Source organism: Oryx dammah, unplaced genomic scaffold (assembly GCF_014754425.2).
Source record: "Oryx dammah isolate SB20612 unplaced genomic scaffold, SCBI_Odam_1.1 HiC_scaffold_11227, whole genome shotgun sequence".
NCBI lineage: Eukaryota > Metazoa > Chordata > Mammalia > Artiodactyla > Bovidae > Oryx > Oryx dammah.
In genome coordinates, this window is record NW_024080620.1 from 2,898,235 (window position 1) to 2,923,477 (window position 25,243).

The 25,243-nt window shown below is 36.9% G+C and overlaps 1 pseudogene; it reads right to left on the reverse strand.

Annotated features, from left to right (window-relative positions):
• Positions 1-23,944: 23,944 nt before the first annotated feature.
• On the reverse strand, positions 23,945-24,478 carry LOC120861101 (annotated as a pseudogene).
• Positions 24,479-25,243: the final 765 nt, after the last annotated feature.

The following is a 25,243-nucleotide window of genomic DNA, read 5'->3' on the forward strand; positions in this document are numbered from 1 at the left end:
TGTCAAACCAATTACCAGCCAATTTTCAATAATGAGCAATCATATAATCACAAGATTGGAAGAGACCTTGAGAAGGCATATGGTTCACCCTCCTATCCCAATTTGGCCTGCACAGAAATCATTTTGGAAAGTGATTCTCTACCCTTTTCTCTCACATTTAAAAGTGAAGGATCCACAGTTTCTGAGCTCTAGTTAACCACTATAGTAACTGGCTTGATGGTACACCTTTTATTGCCTTTCTTTTCTTCCCTATCTCATTCCTCACTCCTCTGATGACATTTCTTGGGATCAGCTCCCAAATGAATTGCTTGTACTCAAATCCTAATCTCAGAGTCTACTTTAGGAGAACTCAATTAAGACACTCTAATTATAGGCCTTAATAAAAAAGAAGTCATCAATTACATAAAGCAGTAGATTGATTACATAAAGTCATCAATTACATAAAGCAGTAAATTGATTACATAAATGTTAACTTAAACTGTATCTTCTGATATATATATTGTTACTAAAAACCAGGTGCCAAAATGTCCTTCACATAAAATAGCTTTTTTATATTATTCGTTATGCTGTTTCTAAATCCTGGTCTGCTTAGCTTTAACTTTCATCATGATAATAGAGGTTTCCAAATCAATAATCATACATTTTGATCCACAATTCAGGTATTTCATTCAGGAATAGCTAGAAACAAATCTTTATAATATTGAGGGGATGTGGAAAAGCTTTTTAGGGAATACTTCAGCATATCTGTCAAAAAGAGTTGGGAGTCTCATCCTATTCTTATATTTCACAGATGTAGATAAATATGGGTTGGAAAAAGTCATCTTGGCTAAATCTGTTAGAGCTGTATTTTAAGTAATGTGTAAAAATCAGATTTTAGCTTAGTTGATTAGAATTAATATAGATCAAGCACTGCTGATAGCTCAAAATGTCAATTAGAACAATTTGAATATGTAGCCTGGCTGGGGGCCACACAAACTAGAATTTTACTCATTCTTCACTCTGTACCTCAAGAGTTATAAAGAAAATGTTAAAGGCTACATGGAGGCAATCCAGTAGGTCATCATAAATTATATTCTGTCCCCAACTCCTGAGAATAGGAGGGTGAATCTTAGGGACAAGCATATAAAAACACTACATCTATAAATTTTCCCTTCAGTCTCTTTTTCTGTTTCATCATTTATGGAGATAACAGATGGGTAAACAAGTTTAAGTTTCCTCATTTTTATTCCTCCTTTTCGAATGGTATGATATACTAAGGTATACCACTAGTTTGAGTGGTAGCCTTTAACTCTGGCAGCTCAATTTTCACCTGGGTAAAGACAAAGCATGCCTTTGAAGGCTACTCTCCATAATCCATTTGTAGGCATACAGGCTCACTGGGTCATGTCCAACTCTGTGACCCATGGACTGCAGCCCTTCAGGCTTCTCTGTCCATGGGATTTTCCAGGCAAGAATACTAGATGGGTTGCCATGTCCTCCTCCAGGGATCTTCCTGGCCTGGGGATCAAACCCACATCTCCTGCATCCATAGGCAGATTCTTTACCAGTGAGCCACCTGGGAAGCCCTTGTTGGCAGGAAATCAGGAAGCTTATGGTATCTAGAGGCTTATGATATCCTGTACCTGCCATCCCCTTCTTGATCTTCGTATCTTAAACCTACTGTATAATGCAGCCTTCCTTTCATATACTCACTGTGAACATCAGTCAGCTGGAGTTAGTTTTCTGAGTATGTTCTTCTCCACCAGGAAAAGCTATCTGTTCTTTATTCAATTGATCTGACTATAGTAGATATTTTATCCATCTCTTCACCACCCCATTGGTGAAGGGTAATTCTCATCTTGAGGCTATGGAGATGACCAAATGCACAATATCTAATCCTGGAAAGGAAACTTCAACAGAAGTGTACTGATTACGCATACTCACAGCTTGGGGGAGGAAGACACTGAATGCAGTCAAGGGTGAACAAGCATGGGGTTGGGAGACAGGCTTTGTTGTAACAAGAGGGTGTGGGAACTCCTGGTTCTTGTGAGAGGATACTATTGATTTGCTTGAATCATTTCGAGGACTAGCAGAGAAGTGAAATCTAGTAGGCTGAGCACTAGGAGAAGTAGAGCTGGCCTGGCTGAGAGGGAAACTAGCCTGGTGAGATCCTTTCTTCCCTTATCCATGAGGGCATGTCTGGTGAGAGTAGGGGAACTCACAATTAGCTCTTCAGGGCCCTGTGAGTTTTAAAGATGTCAAGACAGAACAGGACATATTTGGTCTTGTAATAAATTAACTTTATTTGGAGTTTTGGGGCTAGTTTGGTGTTGTCCATAATATCCTGGTCCTAGTCTGATCTCTGAATAGGATTATCCTTGTTATGTGAAGAACTGTCTCTTTCAAGTTTACCGGTTTGGACTAAACTTGGAATATCACTTTAGTCTACTTGGTGTTGATGATTACCATCAGTTTGGACTAGAATTGGATTCACCACATTTCTTATAACATTGTGGGTTTCATAAATCATGTACAGGCAGGTTGAGCCATCAAATCTAACTTTCTCCAGCCTTGCACTTATCTCTCCTTCTGAACTCTCACCACACATTATGACTGTTTTGAAATCTCCTATGCCAGGTATAAGGGCTTCCCTGGTGGCTCAGCAGTAAAGAATTCAGCTTCAATGCAGGAAACACGGGTTCAGTCCCTGGGTTGGGAAGATCCCCTGGAGAAAGAAATGGCAATCCACTCCACTATTAATGCTTGAGAGATCCCATGAACAGACGAGATGCTGGAGCCCATGGGGTCTCAAAAGAGTCAGACATGACTTAGCAAATAACAACAATGCCAGGTATATCAATGATCCTTAAGAATAATTTTCAAATCACATTCTTTACATCGGTTCTGTTCAAGTTTCAGTAAAAATGAAAATGTTAATGATGATAGAATACACTATGGTGTGTGTGTTTGTACTACGTCGCTGCAGTCAGGTATGACTCTTTGCAACTTCAGGGACTATATAGCCTGCCAGGCTCCACTGTCCATGGGGATTCTCCCTCAAGAATTATGATTATGTACCAACTTTGCTGAGTTCTTTATATACATGTTCTCAATTAATTCTCACAATCATGATTTCAGAAGTAAGGAAAGTTAGGCTTATCTGTCTTAGGCAACTGTTCCATCATCAGGCAGTCAATGGCAAAGTCAAAATTTGAATATGAATCTATCTTGGACTCCAAGGATTTGATGCATGTCTTAAAAATCTCATAAAAATTTAAACAATGTAATTAAGCATCTCTGAAGTTCCAAATGAAGACTATGAGTTCCTGCAGTTTTGGAAAACCTTGACACTTATTTAGAGATCCCTGAGCCTGATCAGGACAAGTGCCCAGCATGATGGTCTCAGATGTTCAGCCAGCATTAGACCTATGTTGCCAGCCATTATGTCATCAGATAATACCCACAGTGCAAGGCAAAAAGCAGAGATCCTTGGGGAGACAGATTTTAGTATGGGAAAGAGGCTTTTAATGCAAGAGTAGCATCTTTCAGCAGGGCAACAGACCTTAAAATGAAGTTATTAGACTTATACATTATGGGGAACAATGCCATGGGTTAAGAGAGTAGAAGGGGATGTTCTTATAGTAACAACGAAATCTTCTAAGTCTTTTGGGAGACTATACCAATGATTTATAGGGTACAATGATTGTATCTTCCTCCTTCCCTGCTTAGTTTTGTGGCCAGCGCAATTAAGAGCAGTTTAATACTCCTAATAATTGTAATTTGTATCTCACCTTCTTGCTGTATGACAATTTCAAGGGAAGAAAAGACAGACTGCCACTCTGAAGGATTTATAGCTTTGGCATCCCATTCTGGGAGGGACCCTGGTACCCCATAGGAACAGAGTAATGGAAATTTTCCATGCTCAGGGTTGATTTGAGTTTGCCTATCTGGTCAGTGCCAATGTATTCTGTGGGAAGCATGTGTGAATCCCAAGATATTTTAGTTTTGTTAATCTGATCAGTGCCAGTCCATTTCTGGCTTTCCTGTCCACCTGCTGACTCCCTGGTGTTGGCTTCCTGCTGCTCTGTCCATCTGTTAAGAATTTATTTACAAAATACACTAAAATGCAAACTGCACCAGAGTGGGACTTAGCATTCCCCTGCTCAGGAAATGGCATTGCGCCAGAGCATAATTTCCAATTGTTACTAAGCTGGAGTACAAGAAATTGGATGATGCAAGGGACTCTGACTTCCTCTTGAAATCCCTCAGGCAACATGGCAATGAAAATAATCTTTATTTCCATCCAGGGTAGGCAATGCTTTTAGAGAAGTAGAGTCTAATTTCAGAGTGGTTTGTAGAGATAACACTGGATTGGTAAACAGGAACCTGTGCTTATGAGCCTAGGTCTCTTTATTACCTGTTTATGTAACTTTAGTTAGAGCTTTACTTTTGGAAAAAAATTGCATTTTAATATCTGAAGTTCACTCTAATACACAGTCAGGGTTTTTCTTACTTTCATGTAGATACAGAAGTGCATATAAATGAAACATATAGTTGTAACATATATGGAAGCAAATTAAAACAACTGAAGATGTTGACTGTCATACACACTGAGGGTAGGATATTTTTATGAGATACAGGTTGCCTTAGAGTGGAGATGGGGGACTCTTAGATTGATGAGGTAGGATAGGAAGTCTTCCAAAAGGACAAAAACTAGAAACAAATCAAAATAGCTCAAAAACTATCAAGAGAAAGAGAAAGATATCTTTGGAAGTGCAAAGAAAGTAACTGAGTAAAAAGAATCTGCAGTTTTTCTATTTCTCTTGGTTTAAGGCTATGTGTGAAAGCGAGAGTTGGGATATTATTCATCACTGAGCATAGAACAGGTGATTGGATTAATACCTCAACATACAAATGTTTTTATGAAACAAAGATTTAGAGGAAATGTTTCTGTTATAGTTCTAGTCAGTGAGAGAACCATGGTAGAAGGGTCTTAGCAGAGCCCAGCAAGGAAGGTGGATTAAAAAGGCCCTCCATTATTTTAGCCATCACAAATAATATGAACAAAATTGGGGCTCAGTAATATATAGAATTTTCACTTTCCATGTGCTTTACACTGACTTAATGATCATCACATATAATTTTCTATTAAATGTCTTTACTGATCGTTGATGTAAAACTTAGCGATTAGTTCGGCAAGATGTTATCTGTATGTCAGATATTTCCAAGAGGACTCAGAAATGGTAAGGGTGTGGATACCAATTAGGGTAATACTGTGCAAATTCTTAATCAGTATTTCCTAGATAGGATAAATAATATATTTTGGGCTTTTATTAATTTATTCAGCAACCATTGTGCTCTGATCCTTATGGAGCATAAAGTCTAGACGTAGAAGCAGACATTAAATAATTTTGAAGTATAAATTTAATATAATTTTTAAATAGCTTTTGACTTTTAGTTTTAGGCTTCCAGAAATATTGTGTGTCAAGTACAGAGTTCTTATGTACCAGAGTTCCTCCTCACCAGCATTTTCCCTATTAACATTTTGCTTTAGTGTGGTTCATTTGTTGCAATAAAGAAACGGTACTTATACATTGTTATTAACTAAAAGTCATCATTTAGCGTTTACTCTTTGTACGATTTCAGTGGTTTTTGACAAATTTGTGTCATGTTTCCAGCATTATAGTATCATAAATAATAATTTCAGTTATAAAAATACCCTGTGCTTCACCTATTTACTACTTCCTCCCCATCCTCAAACCCCTGAAAGCCACCAATCTTATTTTCTTATTTTTTCTTATTTTCTCTTATTTTTTCCTTTCTCAGAATGTCATAGTTAGAATTATACAGTATGCAGATTGTTCCAATGGGCCTTTTCACTTAGAAATATGTTTTTAAGTCCCCTCTGTGTCATTTTGTGATTTGATAGTGCAACTTTTTACCACTTAATAGTCCATTATATTTATATATATTCATTCATCTATTGAAGGACATCTTGGTTGCTTTCAACATTTGGAAATTATGACTGAAGGCAATATAAATGTTCATGTGCAGACTTTTGCATGGTCATAAATTTTCAACTTATTTTCATATATACCTAGAGACACTATTGCCAGATCATATACTAAGCATATGTTTAGCTTTGTAAGAAACTTATAAACTGTCTTCCAAAGAGGCTGTGTTATTCTATATTCTTGGCAGCAATGAAACAGAGTTTCTGTTGCTCCACACTCTTGCTAGCATTTGTTATTGTCAGGGCTTGAATTTTGGCCATTATAATGGGTATGTAGTACTAACTGATTATATTAATCTGCAATTCTTAATGACTTTTGTGGTTGAACATCTTTTCATATCCTTATTTGTGATCTGTTACCTTCTTTGGTGAGATATATGTTCAAATCTTTTGTCCGTTTTTTATTGAATTATTTTGTCATTGTTGAGTTTTAAGGATACTTGTATAGTGTGGATACAAGTCTTTTATTAGATATGTTTTTGCAAAGTGAGTTTCTTATAGGCAACTTATACTTGAGTGGCTTTGTTAAAGAAAAAAAAATGGTTAGATTTAATCACTCATAGTCTCTGCCTATGATTTGTATATTTTAACCATTCATATTTAAATTCATTATTTGTATAATAATTTTTTAATTTGTAGTCCTTTTCATTTGTTTTGGTCTTTCACTTTTTTCTGCCTTCTCTAGTTTGAACTGAAGGGCATCTTATGATTCCATTTTCTCTCCTCTCTTAATATACCTATTATACTTCTTTAAAATATGTTTTAATGTTTTTCTTAAAGTTTGGCATATACATTTACTACTAATCTAAGTCTACTTTAAAATAACAGTATACTGCTTCATGGGTATGACTTTAAGTGGTAAGTTACAACATATTTTATACTTGGACTCTAAAATTAGCATGGCATAGAATCCTTCATACATGTTTATATTATAGCAGAGCATAGAATATTGAATTATCAGCCTCTATTCTTTTTTTTTTTTTTTTAATATTTCCAACATGCCTCATTCCTTTATTTAGGTGTACATTCCCTTCTGGTACATTTTTCCTTCTGTTTTCTTTTTTAATATAAATTTATTTATTTTAATTGGAGGCTAATTACTTTTAATATTGTATTGGTTTTGCCATACATCAACATGAATCCACCACGGGTGTACACGTGTTCCCCATCCTGATGCCCCCTCCCACCTCCCTCCCTGTACCATCCCTCTGGATCACCCCAGTACACCAGCCCTGAGCATCTTGTATCATGCATCGAACTTGGACTGGCAATTTGTTTCACATATGATATTATACATGTTTCAATGCCATTCTCCCATATCATCTCACCCTCGCCCTCTCCCACAGAGTCCAAAAGACTGTTCTATACAACTATGTCTCTTTTGCTGTCTCGCATACAGGGTTATCATTACCATCTTTCTAAATTCCATATATATGCGTTAGTATACTGTATTGGTGTTTTTCTTCCTGACTTACTTCACTCTGATAATAGGCTCCAGTTTCATCCACCTCATTAAAACTGATTCAAATGTATTTTTTTTAATGGCTGAGTAATACTCTGTTGTGTATAACAGCCTCTATTCTTTAGTGTCCTGTAATGGGGCTTTCCAGGTGGCAATAATGGTCAAAAAAAACCCGCCTGCCAATGCAGGAAATGCAAGAGACTCCAGTTCGATTCCTGGGTCGAGAATATCTCATAGAGTAGGAAACCCACTCCAGTATTTTTGCCTAGGAAATGCTATGAACAGAGGAGCCTGGTGGGCTACAGTCCATGGGGTTTCAAAGAGTCAGACATGGCTGAGTGACTGAACACCACAGTGGTGTTATTACGCTGCATGTCTTTATGGTGGAGGGTGATGAGAGACAGTTCTCCATGGATTGCTCATGTTTCTTCACAGCCTGGACTTTCTGATCTGTTTGAATAGCAAGCAGCCCTGGAACCTAGAAATAGTATCTCCCTCTAGAGAGCTTTAGAAATATATTTCCTTAGAGCTATCCCAGGGTAGTAAAAATAAGGCCTGAATGCAGCAGGCATGAATGACTTAAGAGTTAATAAATTTTAATACATATCGATTTTGAAGAAAATATATTAAATACAATTAATATCGTTTGTGGAATTTTAGGCTGTATGGAAATGAAAAACATTCAGGCAAATCAGAGTTTAAGGTCTCTGCTAGCACCTGAAGCACCTCTGAACATCAAAAACACCCATTCCTCAAGACACTTTACTTCCATCTGCTGGAAGATTGTTGTGGTATCCTGATTTTGCTGGAACAAAACACTGCCATCTGCCAGTAAATTGTTGTCATAAATAAACAAATGGATGAAGTCTGTCCTGTGAATGGGTCTGCAGGGCACAAACTGTACAACCATATGGGGCAGGCTTGAATGGAAGAAAACTTTTCTCAGAAAATTCACCCTATAGTATGGGATCCTAACCTGGAAGTCTGCACAAAGCTTCTGATCTCTTAGAACCTTCCAGCTTTGTACAGACTGCTCAAACCTCAAGTGACTTTCATGAAAGGGAAATGAGGCAAGGAAAACGAATTTGGACTTAACTGAATGCCCACTTACTACCTACCAGAGATAGCACTAGACATAGATGCTTCATAATGTCTAATTTAATCCTCCCACTAACATTTTGATTTGGACTGAATTATATGTGTTACATGGAGAAGGCAATGGCACCCCACTCCAGTGTTCTTGCCTGGAGAATCCCAGGGACGGGGGAGCCTGGTGGGCTGCCATCTATGGGGTTGCAGAGAGTCAGACATGATTGAAGAGACTTAGCAGCATCAGCAGCAGCATATGTGTTACAAGATGAGAAAACTAAGGCTTGAGAGTACAAATTACATTCCCAGCTAATAAGAGGTAGGTCCAGGAGATATAAACACCAAATTGTCTATTCCAAAGCTCGAGACTTTCAGTGATAAAATTTTGCTAACACACTGAAATTCTTATCATGGTATTTATGCAGGAAGTTTGAGAGGAAATAGTTCTTTACAAGTTCATATGCCTATTCATATGTATAGAACTGTTTCTATATGTATAGAGATACACATATGTATATTTGTATAGATATATATATATCTATATTTATGCTGCTGCTGCTAAGTCGCCTCAGTCGTGTCCGACTCTGTGTGACCCCAGAGACGGCAGCCCACCAGGCTCCCCCGTCCCTGGGATTCTCCAGGCAAGAACACTGGAGGGGGTTGCCATTTTCTTCTCCAATGTATGAAAGTGAAAAGCGAAAGTGAAGTCACTCAGTCCTGTCTGATTCCTAGTGACCCAATGGACTGCAGCCTACCAGGCTCCTCCGTCCATGGGATTTTCCAGGCAAGAGTACTGGAGTGGGGTGCCATTGCCTTCTCCATCTATATGTATATGTATATATATATTTGCCATATATACAACTATACATATGTATATATGTATAAAAATATTTCTACACATATTAATCATATACCCATGCTTCACAGTCTAGAAAAAAGTACAAATTATCACCTTTTCAGTGTTGCCCAAATCTTGCATTGACTAATAGGCCAATATTTTGCTGCCTTTACTCAACACAGCTAGGAAGGACTTCTTAGAAGAAAGTATGCTTAGTAAGGATTCACAAAGTAATGAGTTACATCCCATGTACAGAGACTAGCAATTTGGAGGATGAAGGAAATTGTCAGCCATGAAATTAAGACACTTACTCCTTGGAAGAAAAGTTATGACCAACCTAGATAGTGTATTCAGAAGCAGAGACATTACTTTGCCGACTAAGGTCCGTCTAGTCAAGGCTATGGTTTTTCCTGTGGTCATGTATGGATGTGAGAGTTGGACTGTGAAGAAGGCTGAGCACTGAAGAATTGATGCTTTTGAACTGTGGTGTTGGAGAATACTCTTGAGAGTCTCTTGGACTGCAAGGAGATCCAACCAGTCCATTCTGAAGGGGATCAGCCCTAGAATTTCTTTGGAAGGAATGATGTTAAAGCTGAAGCCCCAGTACTTTGGCCACCTCATGCGAAGAGTTGACTCATTGGAAAAGACTGTGATGCTGGGAGGGATTGGGGGCAAGAGGAGAAGGGGACAACAGAGGATGAGATGGCTGGATGGCATCACTGACTCGATGGACATGAGTCTGAGTGAACTCCGGGAGATGGTGATGGACAGGGAGGCCTGGCGTGCTGCGATTCATGGGGTCGCAAAGAGTTGGACACGACTGAGTGACTGAACTGAACTGAACTGAGGAAATTGTCTGAAATTGTGGTAGAAATCAGAATGGTAGTTTCTTTCACAATATTGGACATGTAGCCTTAACATTATGTTTCCCATTTTGCTTGTTGATTGTTTAAGAAGTTTGTAGGCTGTTTTGCAGAAGTTAAGTCTGTTGTTCTGTTGCTAAGTCGTGTCTGCCTCTTTGCGACCCCATGAACTACAGCATGAGAGGCTTTCCTGTCCTTGATGTTAAATCATGGTTCTGCTATGAGATCTTCAGAAAGATATGCTTGGATTTTCTCAGATAAGAAGTTAAGGTACTGAACATGGCAGGAGTAAGGGAAGATTAAATATATTTATCAGGGAATGTTATAGTCCTTATCTTTGTTGTCCTAAAAACAGCAGCAGAGTAATATTTTCCATGAATGAAATAATGCCATTTGCAGCAACATGGATGGACCTGGAAATTGTCATACTGAGTGAAATAAGTCAGAGAAGGAGAACTCTCATATGACATCCTTTGTATGTGGAATCTAAAAAGAAATGATACAAATAAACTTACAAAACAGAAAGACTAACAGACTTAGATAATGAACTGAATGGTTTCCAGGGGGAGGGGATAGTTAGGGACTTTGGGAAGGTCCTGTACACACTGCTATATTTAAGATGGATAGCCAACAAAGACCTATCGTATAGTGCATGGAACTCCGATCAGTGTTACGTGGCAGCCTGAATGGGAGTGGGGCTTGGGGAAAATGAATACTTGTATACGAATGACAGTCCCTTTGCTGTTCACCTGAAATTATCACAACATTGTTAATCAGCTATACCCCAATACAAAATAAAAAGTTTAAAATAAAAATAAAGTTTTCAGATATTAACAGTAAAATAAATAAATAAAAGCCGTGACAGCAGAACCTTTATATTAGCAATGTCTTTCTTAAGCTCAACTGATTTACTGGCATTTCTGAACCTCATAAGATGGTTTCACTTGTGAGTAAGTCTCCGTCTTCCTCCAGCCATTCTCTGCTGGTGCCACCGATGCTTTCTACCTGTATACTGAGCTTCACTCAGTTTCCGACCAGCATTGATCTTGGAAAGGTACCTGTTGAGATCATTGACACCTCAACCTCTGGGATATGGAGCAAACTTGATTGCCTTTGATCTGATTTTATCTCAGGCATCTGTGGGCTCTACAGATTGCAGCTTGCCCTTTACACTCTCTACACCTGGGAAAAGCCCACTTTGCCAAAGTCATTTAACCTCATACCTGTTTTCTTATGGATCAATTTGCTTAATGAACAATTGATTTAAAATTTAACTCATTTTACTAGTTGTTTCTTGCCCTTTCTTGGTTTGTACCTTTTCTTTATTGAAGCATCATCATCAGGAATCTAACTTGGTTCTGGAATGTGGTATCTAAGTTTTCAGCTGGTACTGAAGCTCTTTTTCACCTTCTGTCCACATCCTGTGGTTGGACATCCTCTATAGCTTTTGCTAACTGGATCCTATCCAATGTGATCTCTCCAGCTCTTGGCTGGTGATCTGCTCTAAATGGACTGAGAACTTCAAATCTGGCTGGGGATGCACATCTGTGTTAATATTACCCATTAATACTACTCATTACTTGGATTTTCCCTGACCCAGCTCACCTACTACAATGAATCTTCTGAAATGGAGTTTGCAAACTAAGACTGCATTCATAGCCTCTCTTATGACTGTACCCAGTACCTTGGGCTTCTAGTTAGCCTCTAGAGATGGGCTTATAGGCAGATCCCTTCTTGAGAATGTTCCCCTTCTTCCTAAGATGCTGGAGTTTTATTATAACTCTCATTCAAACCCACATCCAGTGCTCAGACTATGAGTTTTATCCCAGAAAACCCTGTTTATCTTTTGTTTGCTCATACCTTATATCCTGTTTATCAGTGTTTTGGTTTCTCATAACAGAACAGGTTGAGTAGAGACTCTTTAAAATCAGGTTTGAGTAGGAAGCCAAGAACCTATGACTCCTAGAAGACAGTTTTCCTCCCCCAGCATAGACTGTTTGTGCTGGGCAGCCATCCATTTCTGCCAGAGTTTAATGAAATAATTTTTCAGAAATCCCTGTCAGTAAAAGAGGTGAGCAAGTGCACAAACAAAAATGGACTTAAGGCAAAGCAGTGCCCATTGTAAAGAAGAAAGTGGTACATTTAACTCTGGGCATTCTCATTCAATATGTACAGCTATATCTGCAAAAAAAGTCTCTAAGCCTGTTCCACTGAAGTATTATTAAACATTGTATTTGGAATTACCGCTGACTGAATCAGTTTAAGGGTTTGTTCAATGTGATCTGTGGAGGCACATTATTAAAGTGGCCTGTTTCAAAATAAAAAGTCAGATCCTCATTAACTGGGACAAAGAATGTTAGTATCTGAGCTCAAGAACGGAAGGAAAATCCCTATCTCCAAGTGACAGATGTGGGTGTTAGTAGCAATGTCACATAACCCTGGGAATTCATTAAAAGTGTCAGGCTATGTCACAGGGGCACTCTGCATTGACAGGCCCAGTGGAAAAAAAACTGTGATAATTGCTTTCATTCCTTGTTTACCTTTCACCTTAGCAAGAAATACGATTGTAAATAAATAACCTGATGCTGACACATCACGAGTTTTGCACAGAAAACTACTTTGTGAAATGTACATTTCAAGGACTGCAGGACACTTTTCATAAGAGAACTAATAGAATTTATCCTGCTGGGTTTACTTATGTGACTACTGAATTCCCTTATTCCTAACTGAAACCAGGTTATTTAGTAACTCTTGACTTCTTGAAACAAAAGATGAAGTAGCCAATAGCAAAAGAGAAAAAAATTACTAAAAACAGGAAAAAAAAAGGAAGAAAGAAATAAGCTGGGTAAAGAGGAAGAAAGAATGTGGGAGGAGAGAGAGGTAAAGAAAAAGAGAGAAAAAGAAGGAAGAAATAAAGAAAATGAAAGAATGAATCATGTTTTAGAGGGAAGCATGTTGTTGTTCAGTCACTCAGTCGTATCTGACTTTGTGACCCCACAGACTGCAGCACTCAAGGCTTCTTTGGCCTGCACCATCTCACAGAGCTTGCTCAAACTCATGTCCATTGAGTCTGTGATGCCATCAGACCATCTTGTCCTTTTGTCATCCCCTTCTTCTCCTGCCTTCTATCTTTCCCAGCATCAGAGCTTTTTCCAATGAGTTGGCATTTTAAAACAGAGACATCACTTTGCCGCCAGAGGTCCATATAGTCAAAGCAATGGTTTTTCCAGTAGTCATGTCTGGATGCGAGAGCTGGACAATAAAAAAATGCTGAGCACCAAATAATTGATGCTTTTGAACTGTGGTGTTGGAGAAGATTGTTGAGAGTCCCTTGGACTGCAAGGAGATCAAACCAGTCAATCCTAAAGAAATCAACACTGAATATTCATTGAAAGGACTGATGCTGAAGCTCCAATACTTCGGCCACCTGAAGTGAAGAGGCGACTCATTGGGAAAGAGGCAGGTACGCACAGGCTGAAGATCTCCTACTAATACTCTTACTGGTGGGAGGGCGTAATTATACTATTTACTATTAAACATTTATATTGTTAGCTGGTAACGCACCCACAAACAATCCAGAAAAAATGCTCAGAATAATCCTTTCTCTGGTTTAGGAATGTGTCTTTCTATTCATAATGAATCCTCAGGGAACGTCTAAGTGACTTTTCTCTTCTACTCAATTTTTCATCTCAGTTCCTAATGAGTCCTTCAGTCTCCATACTCAATATAACCCCTTTACCTCCATAAAAGCTAAATGTCCTTGACCTCCTTTTGCTCTCTCCTTTAATTCCTCTGCTCTGCTGTTCTAGGGTACCTCTGTTATTTGCCTCAACCTCTAGCTCCAGTTCATTTCCAGCTACTTCTTGTCTATTTGGGCCCTAAATTGAGGATACAGATGAGACTATTTAGAACATTTTTTTTTCTTTTAGTTTTTGTGGATACTTCATTTGTAGGATAATTTGACTTTTAATCCTGCCAAGACACATCCTCTTTTAGCCTGTTGTCTGTGTACCATTATGCTAAGAAGTCTTTGGTTATTATATGGAAAGTGACTTGGTCTCTTCTCCTACCTTGAATCTTAGTGCCACCTGCCTCCTTGTTGAGGAAGCTTTGTTATAAACAAGTACTTAGTAAGAGGGTTTTGAAAAGGGTGGGAACAGGAAAAAACCTTGGCTCTTTCAGTTTTATAAAAAGTATATATTCATGCTTGTTTTTTAGATGAAGCTAAAGTATAAAATACTCTAAAGATGTTTGGAATTTAGCACATATTTAATAAATGGTAGCTGCTTGTATTATGGACTACATTGCTGAAGAGGATCTGATAATTAGTCTGTTGCATTGGACAAATGGACACTCCTTTGTCTATTAAATTTTATACTTGAATAAAACATGTTACAGTAGGATTATATGACAAGTGAGTTCTAGAACAAAACAACTCATTTGAGGTGACATTTTTATTTCTAGTACTTTATGGAACCTCAGGGTCATGTTAATAGCACATAGAATGAGATATAGACTTTGTCCTTCTGACCCAGAATCATAAACAATGAACTAAAGCATTAAGGAGATGGTTTTATTCAGGCTGCCAAAATAGGCACAGTGTTCTCTAATAAGGAACATCTCAGAGAAAAGGATTGGGAACTGAGAAATTTTGTGTCTTCAAAGGAATTTTGAAGAGAGGAGAAGACAGGTCTTACCTCAGTTAATGAGGAAGAATGCAGGTGGATCTTGTTTGGAAATAGTCCAGGGAGGGGTAATTCTTGAAGATAACTGGTTAGCTGATGAGCCTATCAATGTCCAGAACACAAAAATATGCCTGGGGAAGGCTGGGAGTATTCTCAGTAGTCCTAGTATCTTAGAGTCCTGAGCCCCCATAAAGTTCAAGTATCAGTCTCCTCTTCCACTCAAAGCAAATATCATGTTATTGATCAATTTAGAGATGATCAGAAACCTCTTGAATGGGCCAAAACATGGTGAGAATAATAGTGTCTGGAAGATTCTTGTTCTTATAAAACCAGCTGAATCATTTGTTAGAGCTGGTAGCAAAGATCAGCTATACTAAGAGAAAAATTAAATACCAGATTAAAATAAAGAGTCAGAAATTGAATTATGGAGATTATTAGTCCAGTGAATTCCAAGATGATGGTGGAGGAAAATGTTTTGGTTATGCAGCGTGGGTTATTGAGTTTCTTCAAATTCTCAAGCTAGAATGTCAATGCTTTTGTTGAGCCTGTCTACAACCTTTGCTATTTTTCAATATAAGGACATCCATGATCTGAGTATTTCATCACACTTTTTCATTTTCTGATTGAAGTATAGATAATTTATAACATTGTGTTAGTTTCATATATACAGCAAAGTGATTCAGTTATCCATATATTTATATAGATATATACATAAAATTTTCAAAAATGTTTTCATTATAGGTTATTACAAGTTATTGGGTATCATTCCCTGTGCTATGCAGTAGGTCCTTGTTTTCCTGTTTTATATATACCAGGGTCTAGATGTTAATCACAAACTCCTAATTTATCTCCCTGCCCCCATCCCTGCCACTATCTCCTTTGGTAAACATGTTTGTTTTCCATATCTGTAAGTCTGTTTCTGTTTTGTAAATAAGTTAACTTGTTGCATTTTTTTTTTTAGATTCCCCATGAAAGTGAAATCATATGATATTTGTCTTTGCCTGACTGCACTTACTATGATTATGTCTAGGTCCATCCATGTTGCTGCAAATGTCATTATTTCATTATTTTTTCTGATTGAGTAATACTCCATTGTGTGCATATACCACATATTCTTTATCCATTCATCTGTCATTGGACATATAGACTGCTTCCATGTCTTGGGTTTTGTAAATAGTGCTACTATGAATATTGGGGTATATGCATAATATAAAATTAGAGTTTTTTCCAGATATGTGCCCAGCATTTAGATTGGAAGATCATAGGGAAGCATTATTTTTAGTTTTTAAAGGGACCTCCATACTATACTCCATGGTGGCCACATCAATTTACATTGCCACCAACATCACAGTAACATTCCTTTTTCTTTACACCTTCTCAGCAGTTATTATTTGTAGACCTTCTAGAAAAGGCAGAGAAACCAGAGATCAAATTGATAACATCTGTTGGATCATAGAAAAAGCAAGAGAATTCCAATAAAAGATCTATTTTTGCTTCATTGACTATGCTAAAGTCTTTGACTGTGCAGATCAAAACAAACTGTGGAAAATACTTAAAGAGATGGGAATACCTGACCACCTTACCTGTCCCTTGAGAAACCTGTATGCAAGTCAAGAAGCAACAGTTAGATCCAGACATGGAACAACGGATGGGTTCCAAATTGAGAAAGGAGTACATCAAGGCTGTGTATTGTCACCCTGCTATTTAACTTATATGCAGAGTACATCATGCGAAATGCCAGGCTGGATGAAGCACAAGCTGGAATCAGGATTGCCAGGAAAAATATCAATAACCTCAGATATGCAGATGACACCAACCTTATGGCAGAAAGCAGAGAGGAACTAAAGAGTCTCTTGATGAAAGTGAAAGAGGAGAGTGAAAAAACTCACTTAAAACTCAACATTCAAAAAACTAAGATCCTGGCATCTGGTTCCATCAGTTCATGGCAAATAGATGTGGAAACAATGGAAACAGTGACAGAATTTATTTTCTTGGGCTCCAAAATCACTGTGGATGGTGATTGCAACCATGAAATTAAAAGATGCTTACTCCTTGGAAGAAAAGCTATGACAAACCTAGACAGTATGTTAAAAAGCAGAGACATAACTTTGCTGACAAAGTCCATATAGTCGAAGTTATGTTTTTTTCCAGTAGTCATGTATGTTGTGCCTGACTCTTTGCGACCCCACGGACTAGAATACTGGAGTGGGTAGCCATTCCCTTCTACAGGGGATATTCCCAACCCAAGGATTGAACCCAGGTTCCTGCATTGCAGGTGGATACTCTACCAGCTCAGCCACAAGGGAAGCCCAGATATGAGATGTGAGAGCTGAACAATAAAAAACGCTGAACATAGAAAAACTGAGGCCTTTGAACTGTGGTGCTTGGAAAACTCTTGAGAGTCTCTTGGACTGCAAGGAGATCAAACCAGTCAGTTTTAAAGGAAATCAACACTGAATATTCACTGGAAGGACTGAAACTAAAGCTCCAATACTTTGGCCACTTGATGCAAAGAGCTCACTCATTGGAAAAGACCCTGATGCTGGGAAAGACTGAAGGCAGGAAGAGGAGATGACAGAAGATGAGATGGTTGGATGGCATCACCAACTCAATGGACATGAGTTTGAGCAAACTCCTGGAAATAATCAAGGACAGGGAAGCCTGAGGTGCTGCAGTCCATGGGGTCACAAAGAGTTGGATATGACTGAGTGACTGCACAATAACAAGACTTTTAATGATGGCCATTCTGACAGGTGTGATGTGGTACCTCATTGTAGTTTTGATTCACATCTCTGATAATTGAGCATATTTTCTTGTGCCTGCTGGCCATCTGTATATCTTCTTTGAAGAAATGTCTGCTTGGGTCTTCTGCCCATTGTTTGATTGGGTTGTTTGTTTTCTCGTTATTAAGCTCTATATGGTGTTTGTATCATTTGGAAATTAATCCCTTGTTGGTGGCATCATTTGCAAATATTTTCTCTCAGTTCATAGGTTGTCTTTTTGTTTTGCTTATGATTTTCTTTGTTGTGTGAAAGCTTTTAAATTTGATTAGATCCCACTTGTTATTTTTGTTTTGATTTCCATTATTCTAGGAGATGGGTGCAAAATATATTTTTCTGATTTATGTCAAAGGAGGTTCTGCCTGTGTTTTCTTCTAGGAGTTTTAAAGTGTCAGTTCTTATATTTAGTTCTTTAATCTATTTTGAGTTTATTTTTGTATATGGTGTCAAAGAATGTTCTAATTTCATTCTTTTACATGTAGCTGTCCAGTTTCCCCAGCACTGCTCATTGAAGAGACTATCTTTTACTCCATTGTATTAGTATATTCTTGTCTCCTTTGTCATAGACTAATTGGCCATAAGTGTGCGGGTTTATTTCTGAGCTTTCTATCCTGTTCCATTGATCTGTCTTTCTACTTTTGTGTCAGAATCAGGCTATCTTGATTAGTATAGCTCTGTAGTATAGTTTGAAACCAGGGAGTCTCACTCTTCCAGCTCTGTTCTTCTTTCTCAAGATTGTTCAATTTTATCAGAAGATTTTTCTGCATCTATTGATATGATCATATGCTTTTTATTCTTTAAGTTGTTAATGTCACTTTCTATAGATTGATTTGCTGATATTGAAAAATCCTGCATCCCTAAGATAAATCCCACTTGATCATGGTGTATGATCATTAATATATTGTTGGATTAAGTTTGCTAATATTTTGTTGGGGATTTTTGAATCTATGTTCATCAGTGATACTGGCCTGCAATTTTCTTTTTTGTAATATCTTTATCTTGTTTTGGTATCAGTGTGATGGTGGCCTCATAAAATGAGTTCAGCAGTGTTGCTTCCTCTGCAATGTTTTGGAACAGTTTCAGAAGGATAAGTATTAACTCTCCTCTAAATGTATGGTAGAATTTGTGAAGCCATCTAGTCCTAGACATTTGCTTGTTGTTAGTTTTTAACTACAGATTCAATTTTAGTTCAAGTAGTTGATCTGTTCATATTTTCTATTTCTTCTTGGTTCAGTCTCGGCAGATTTTGCCTTTTTAAGAATTTGTCCATTTCTTCTAGGTTGTCCATTTTAATAGCACTTGGTTACTTATAGTAGTCTCTTATGAATGTTTGTATTTCTGTGATGTCCATTGTAACTTCTTTTTAATTTCTGAGTTTATTGATTTGGGCCCTATCCCTTTTTTCATAATAAGCTTTATTAAAGGTTTATCACTTTTGTTCATCTTTTTCCACTCCTCTTTTAGTCTGTATGTTTCTAGATACATAGAATATCTTGCAGGCAGCAAATATATGTGTCTTAGATAGCAACTAGTCCAGAGAGAACTCCAGTCCATATAAGGTCTGGTACCATGGTAAGGTCATCAAATTCATCAAGCTTCAGCTCACAAGGCTTCTAAAAATCCTGAGAAAATGGCCAGCCAGAAGGCTATATAGAGTCCCAATGGGATTTATGTAGATTGGATTTAGATCTTAGTGACAATGAATAAGGTGGGAAGGAGAAAAAATAGAAAAGCTAGGTTGAGTGGTATGCATTAGATATTGAAGAAAAAAAAAAAAAAAAAAAAAAAAAAAAAAGAAAAAAGAAAATTTGATAAAGATTAATAATTTAGAGGTTTTTTTCTGGAGATGTTTTTCCAAAGACAAGGGAGGGAGAGGAAATGAGAAAGTTAGTAAAATCTCTACCAAATAAGACAAGCCAGTGCATTGAAATACAGACTTTCTCAATAACCTTTCCTTGAAAATAAAGGTAAATATCTGAAAACATCTAATATCTTTGTATTTTTGGAAATATTTTAAGGATTTCATTGTAAGTGCCGAATATTATTATAGAAGCATCAATGTATGACTAATTTTCACACTGAAGTTTGTAGAAACGAAATTTTTAAGAGGCAAAAAATTAAGAGCATGTAGAGTTTAATCTCACTTTGCCATGTACACATATATATGTATTAATGTATATTTATTAAGATATATCTACATACATATATACAAATTACACATTTATACATACACCATATATGGAATACATTTATATGGTATTGACAATGGGCTTTTGCTGGATGTTAGCATTATCAATGATTTATATCTTTTATATCTTTGTACTATCATATTTTCTATGAAAAACTATGTAAGAATTATGTAAGAAAAGAATTTAAGGAATATTTAAATACATAGGGCAGCAGAGGATAAGATAGGTGAATAATATCACTGACTCAGTGGACATGAACTTGGGCAAACTCTGGGAGATAGTGGGGGACAGGGAGGCATGGTGTGCAGCAGTCCATGGTGTTGCAAAGAGTTGGACATGACTTTGTGACTGAACAACAATAACATACATAGAGCAAAATATGTCCACAAGTAATAGCAATTATCTAAACCCAAGGAGTCACATGATGATTACAGTGACAAAGAGAAATAGATCAAATCTTAAAAAATAAGATACCACTGCATGTTAAGTCCTTTGGACTGACATTTAGTTAATAATGGGTAAGAATGGCATTTAGTTAATTTCCAGGAAAAGCTGTGGCAAACTTCCCAAAAAAGAGATATTTAAATATATAGGGTCATTTAAAATTCTTACATTAAAAATGGATACAAATAATTTATAGAATTTACTTACTAGTTTTAAAATAATCCTTATGCTAATCTAATGGCAAATTAACACAGACTTAGATACTGACTTCTGATTTGCTGAAATCAATGATAAGGTTTTGCTCTTTGGATTAAATTCTGGTCTCTGTATTGTTTTAAAGATTACATGTGAAAGACATTGTTTTAAATTCTTTTATTTTGTTAGTAAACATCTTGTTCTTATAAAGTCAAATTTATCAGGGGAGAATAAACCTCTTTTAATAAAAGGAGACTAGTAGAAACTCTGTAGAATTGAAATAAACTGTTCCCAGAAAACAACACTGTAACTTGTAGACTGTATCTTTAATATTGAAATGTCAGGGTGAAGAAAAATTAGATTATGTGTAATGAGAATTACCTTAAAAACCATCAGAAACATTTAAAAGCACTGCCAGTATGACACATGACACAAAACATTCAACTTAAAAAAGGAAAATATATTCAGATGGGTTATTTGTCATTGGGAAATGTTTTTGAGTGAAGATTCAAAATACAGCTCTATCTCTACAATGGGGTCTAAAAGGTAAATCCAATTCAACACATGGAATATTTTGATCTCTTGAAAATCACTATTGTAAACAGGGATATAGTTAGAGGGGTAAGAATGGTGGCAAGTAGAACCCCACTGCAGGTCTCACTCAAGATCTCAGCAGCTTTTACTGTCTCTTCTTGTCAGTTCCCATTTTTCCCACCCTCCATTTTGGGATACTTAGGGATATTTTGCTTCCCCAGTGGCTCAGTTGGTAAAGAATCTGCCTGCAATGCAGAAGACCCAGGTTCAACCCTGGGTCAGGCAGTCCACTCCAATATTCTTGCCTGGATAATTCCATGGACAGAGGAGTCTGGTAGATTACAGCCCATGGGCTTGCAGAGTCGGACAGGACTGAGCAACTAACACTAATGTGCTGGGCAGTATTTGCATGGGGCTAAATTTGTTAGTTTGGGCATCTCAGATATTGTCAATGTCGTCTCTCCTGGCTGATTCATAGACAACACCGGAAAGATGCTGATGGCTGCACTTCTAGACAAGAGGCAGAATAAAACTTTGATTACATATAATCGTGGTGTTAGTTACCTAGTCACGTCTGACTCTTTGTGACCCCATGGACGGTAGCCTTCCAGGCTCCTCTATCCATGGAATTCTCCAGGCAAGAATACTGGAGTGGGTTACCATTTCCTTCTCCAATAATAGTGGTATAAAGGTGAAAATTTGGAAAATTTGAGTGGAAAATTTAGGTTGATTCTGAATCTAATCTTTTTTTTTTTTTTTGCATTTCTTCTATAACAATGCTAATTCTCCCCTAAGTAATATAAATGGATTCTTGATTAGAAGGGTCACAGTTAATAAAAGGAAAAAAAGTTAAAGATTGCTGTTTCAAGATGTTATTAAGGACTGGCCCTACTATAGATTCTTAACAAGGATCTCTGATCTCTAGTCCTCAAAGAAAACCATCTTCACCAAACAGTGGGAAGATAGAATGATGCTTAACTAAATACAGTTTTTCCTCTATTCTGACAGTAGATTCATTTTTACCTTCAGCTTATTCTCATGCTCTCATGTCTTTTCTTCAGGTTAGTAGAGAACATCAACCCCAAATTTTATGTGTGTTTTTCTTTTCAGTGAAATTCAGTATACCAGAATCATCTGAAAAATAGATGTAAGGACAGATATTATATAGGTATACATCTATCCATTTTTTATTCTCTTTTACTATAGAAAATGTGGTGTCTTTGATAACTTCAGTTAAAAAAACAAGAATACTTTCTGGACTTCCTCCAGTGACAAACATATCACTCTCATATTCATGATGAGAGCTTATATCTTATACAAACTGATGTATAATGGTGAATTAAAGAAGAAAATAAATTGTGAATATTTAATTGTGCTCTACTTTACTGCATAAGTAGCATAAGTAAAAGTATGCAAAATATAATGGTGCTATCAAAATATGGGTTCTTAAAAATTTGAGTATATGTATTTTATCTGTGAAGTCATCCAGGAAATACAGGTAGGGGGTTATGGAACTAAGATTGAAAAGGGAAGAAATTTCATTGTGTTATCAAGTAGGTCAATACTGTGGACAAAATCTGCTCAATTCTGCTGGAGAATTCTGGTAGACAACATAGACTACTCTTCAGTAATGTCATATTCAGTGGGTAGAGGAGTGGACACTTATATTTCATTGCCTTACTCTTGCTCCTAGGGACTTGAACTTCCAGCCTGCCCTCTTAATGGGTTAGAGTAGCAGGTTAATAGGTCCTACTGATGTGTATCCATAGCATTTACTACTGTGTGTGTGTGCACATGTGTGTGTGTGCACACGTGCTTAGTCACAGTTGTGTCTGACTCTCTGCTGCTTAGTTGCTCAGTTGTGTCTGACTCTGCAGCCTCATGGACTGCAGCCCTCCAGGTTCCTCTGCCCATGGAATTTTCCAGGCAAGAATACTGAAGCTGGCTTCCATTTCCTACTCAAGGTGATCTTCCCCACCCAGGAATCAAACCCGTATCTGACTTTTCCTGTATTGGCAGGCACATTCTTTACCAATGAGCCACCTGGGAAGCCCCAGCATTTAGTATTACTGATGGTTTTAAAAAGTAAGTTGAATTTAAATGCAGGAACAAATTTATTGGAGGATTTTCCTTGCTGGCTCAGATGGTAAAGAATCTGCTTGCAATATAGGAGACCCAGGATCATTTCCTACATTCTGTTTACTTTATTTTTTAATGTATGAACATCACTCTTCTAGTCTGTTGAATATTGCCTCCATGGAATTGAAGTCTACATTATTACTTGGGCTTGGGTGGTTATTTTCACTCCAAAATAAATTACCTACCAGTTGGTATTACTCTTAAAGATTAATAACAAAAGATACCTAAAAGATAAATATTAAAATACAAACTGTGCTTCATGTATAGTTATTTACAAATGTATAGAAATTAAAGAAAATTGCCTATGTGATATTCTTTGAAATGAAGTATGACATCTTCTTGTTAATGACTTTACCACTTTATGTGATTATATCAGGTGAAAAGTTGCCACTTGAGCTTGGATGACAATAAATTAATGAAAATAAAACAGCAAGTATGTAACCTTTTTCTCACCTGAATTATACATTTGTCTTAGAATTATACATTTGTCTTAGAATTATATAAAATTTAATTCTTTTTATGATCTTTTTCCTAAAAATAGGATCTTGATCATTTCTACAATATAGTAGTATAATGAAGTCAGAAATAAAGTTTAATAGATTATTTTCACATGGATATTTATACTCTCTGGTAGAGAAGTATTACATTCTTTACTAAAATTGGAGAAATATTACTCATTATAGATTGAGGTCATACACTTATACTTCTGTGTTAATTGTTTTTATTTTTTTTTATTTTTGTTTAGCCACAGACCAATCTTATTTAAATCAGGACTGTCCAACAGAATTATTCCATCAGCCGTTCATGATCTGAATTCTAGTGGATGAGATCAATTTAAATATGTTACACATAAAAAATCATGAGACACTTCTGTTTCATAATAAATAAGGCAGTGGCCAACTATTACTCATTGGTAGCTTTTTTAAGATAAGCTATCAAGTCCTCCCTCTCTCCCTTCTTCTTAATGCCAGCAAAGATCATCTTGGTTCCAGGGATGTACTTCTTGGGATTCTCCAAGTACTCCATCAGCATCTCCTCTCCTCAGGTGATACCTTTGTTTTTGTTGGCATCTGTGTAAGAGAATCCAGGAGCCTGACCTGTCTTTCGTCCAAACAGACCATGGAGGTTTGGCCCAGTCTTGTGCTTCCCTCGCTTTTCCACAATATGGCACTGGGCACACTTCTGAACAAAAATCTTCTTGCCCTTCTCAACATCACCCATTTTTAAATCGTTCTTTTTCTGTGCGTGACAGAGAAGTTCCCACTCGCAAGCCAAACGTCCCGCTTTCTCTTAATTGTTTTTATACTTTCTCTTTTCAAAATGAAGTTGAGGCTGGTCTCATATTTATCTTAGTACAGTGATAATGATAGGAGAATCTTAAAATAGCTGTTGATTAATTGATAGGTTCATAGATATTGTAATAGGATAAAATAGGATATTAAAATTAAAATTATTTTTATTTTATCTTTTGTCTGAGACCTTAAAAGTTTAAGGACAAGACAATAGTGGCAAGTATTTTTACATTGAGATGCAAGGCTATTTTTTTTCAGATTTACATTAGGAGATGGCCAAAACTCCTAGGATGCCACAGATTGTACTTGAATGGAAGTGGGGTTAAGAATATACTTTTTCTGGTGACATCTTACAAGTCTCACTCATTCCACCTTGTAATTACAGATTACGGTATGAAATCTCTTTTCTATTAGTTGCATACTATTACTTTCATTTGACAGATATGGAAACTAAGGGTTTAAAAGGTTAAATAACTTGTAAATTTCTAAAACAATAATCATAAATATAATAGAAATAAGGTTTCTCTATATGTTACTATTCAGAGACTTAATGCCATTCTTATAATCTTATACTTTTTTCTTTCTTATAATACACTTGTTAAAAAATAGGTAAATGTTTTTAATAATGTTAAGTAACTGAATGATGCTACTGTAACCGAAGAGCTGAGGCTAAATGGATTGTGTTGTAGTATATCCACTGAATCTGAATATAAAGTGAAGTCACTCAGTCGCGTCCGACTC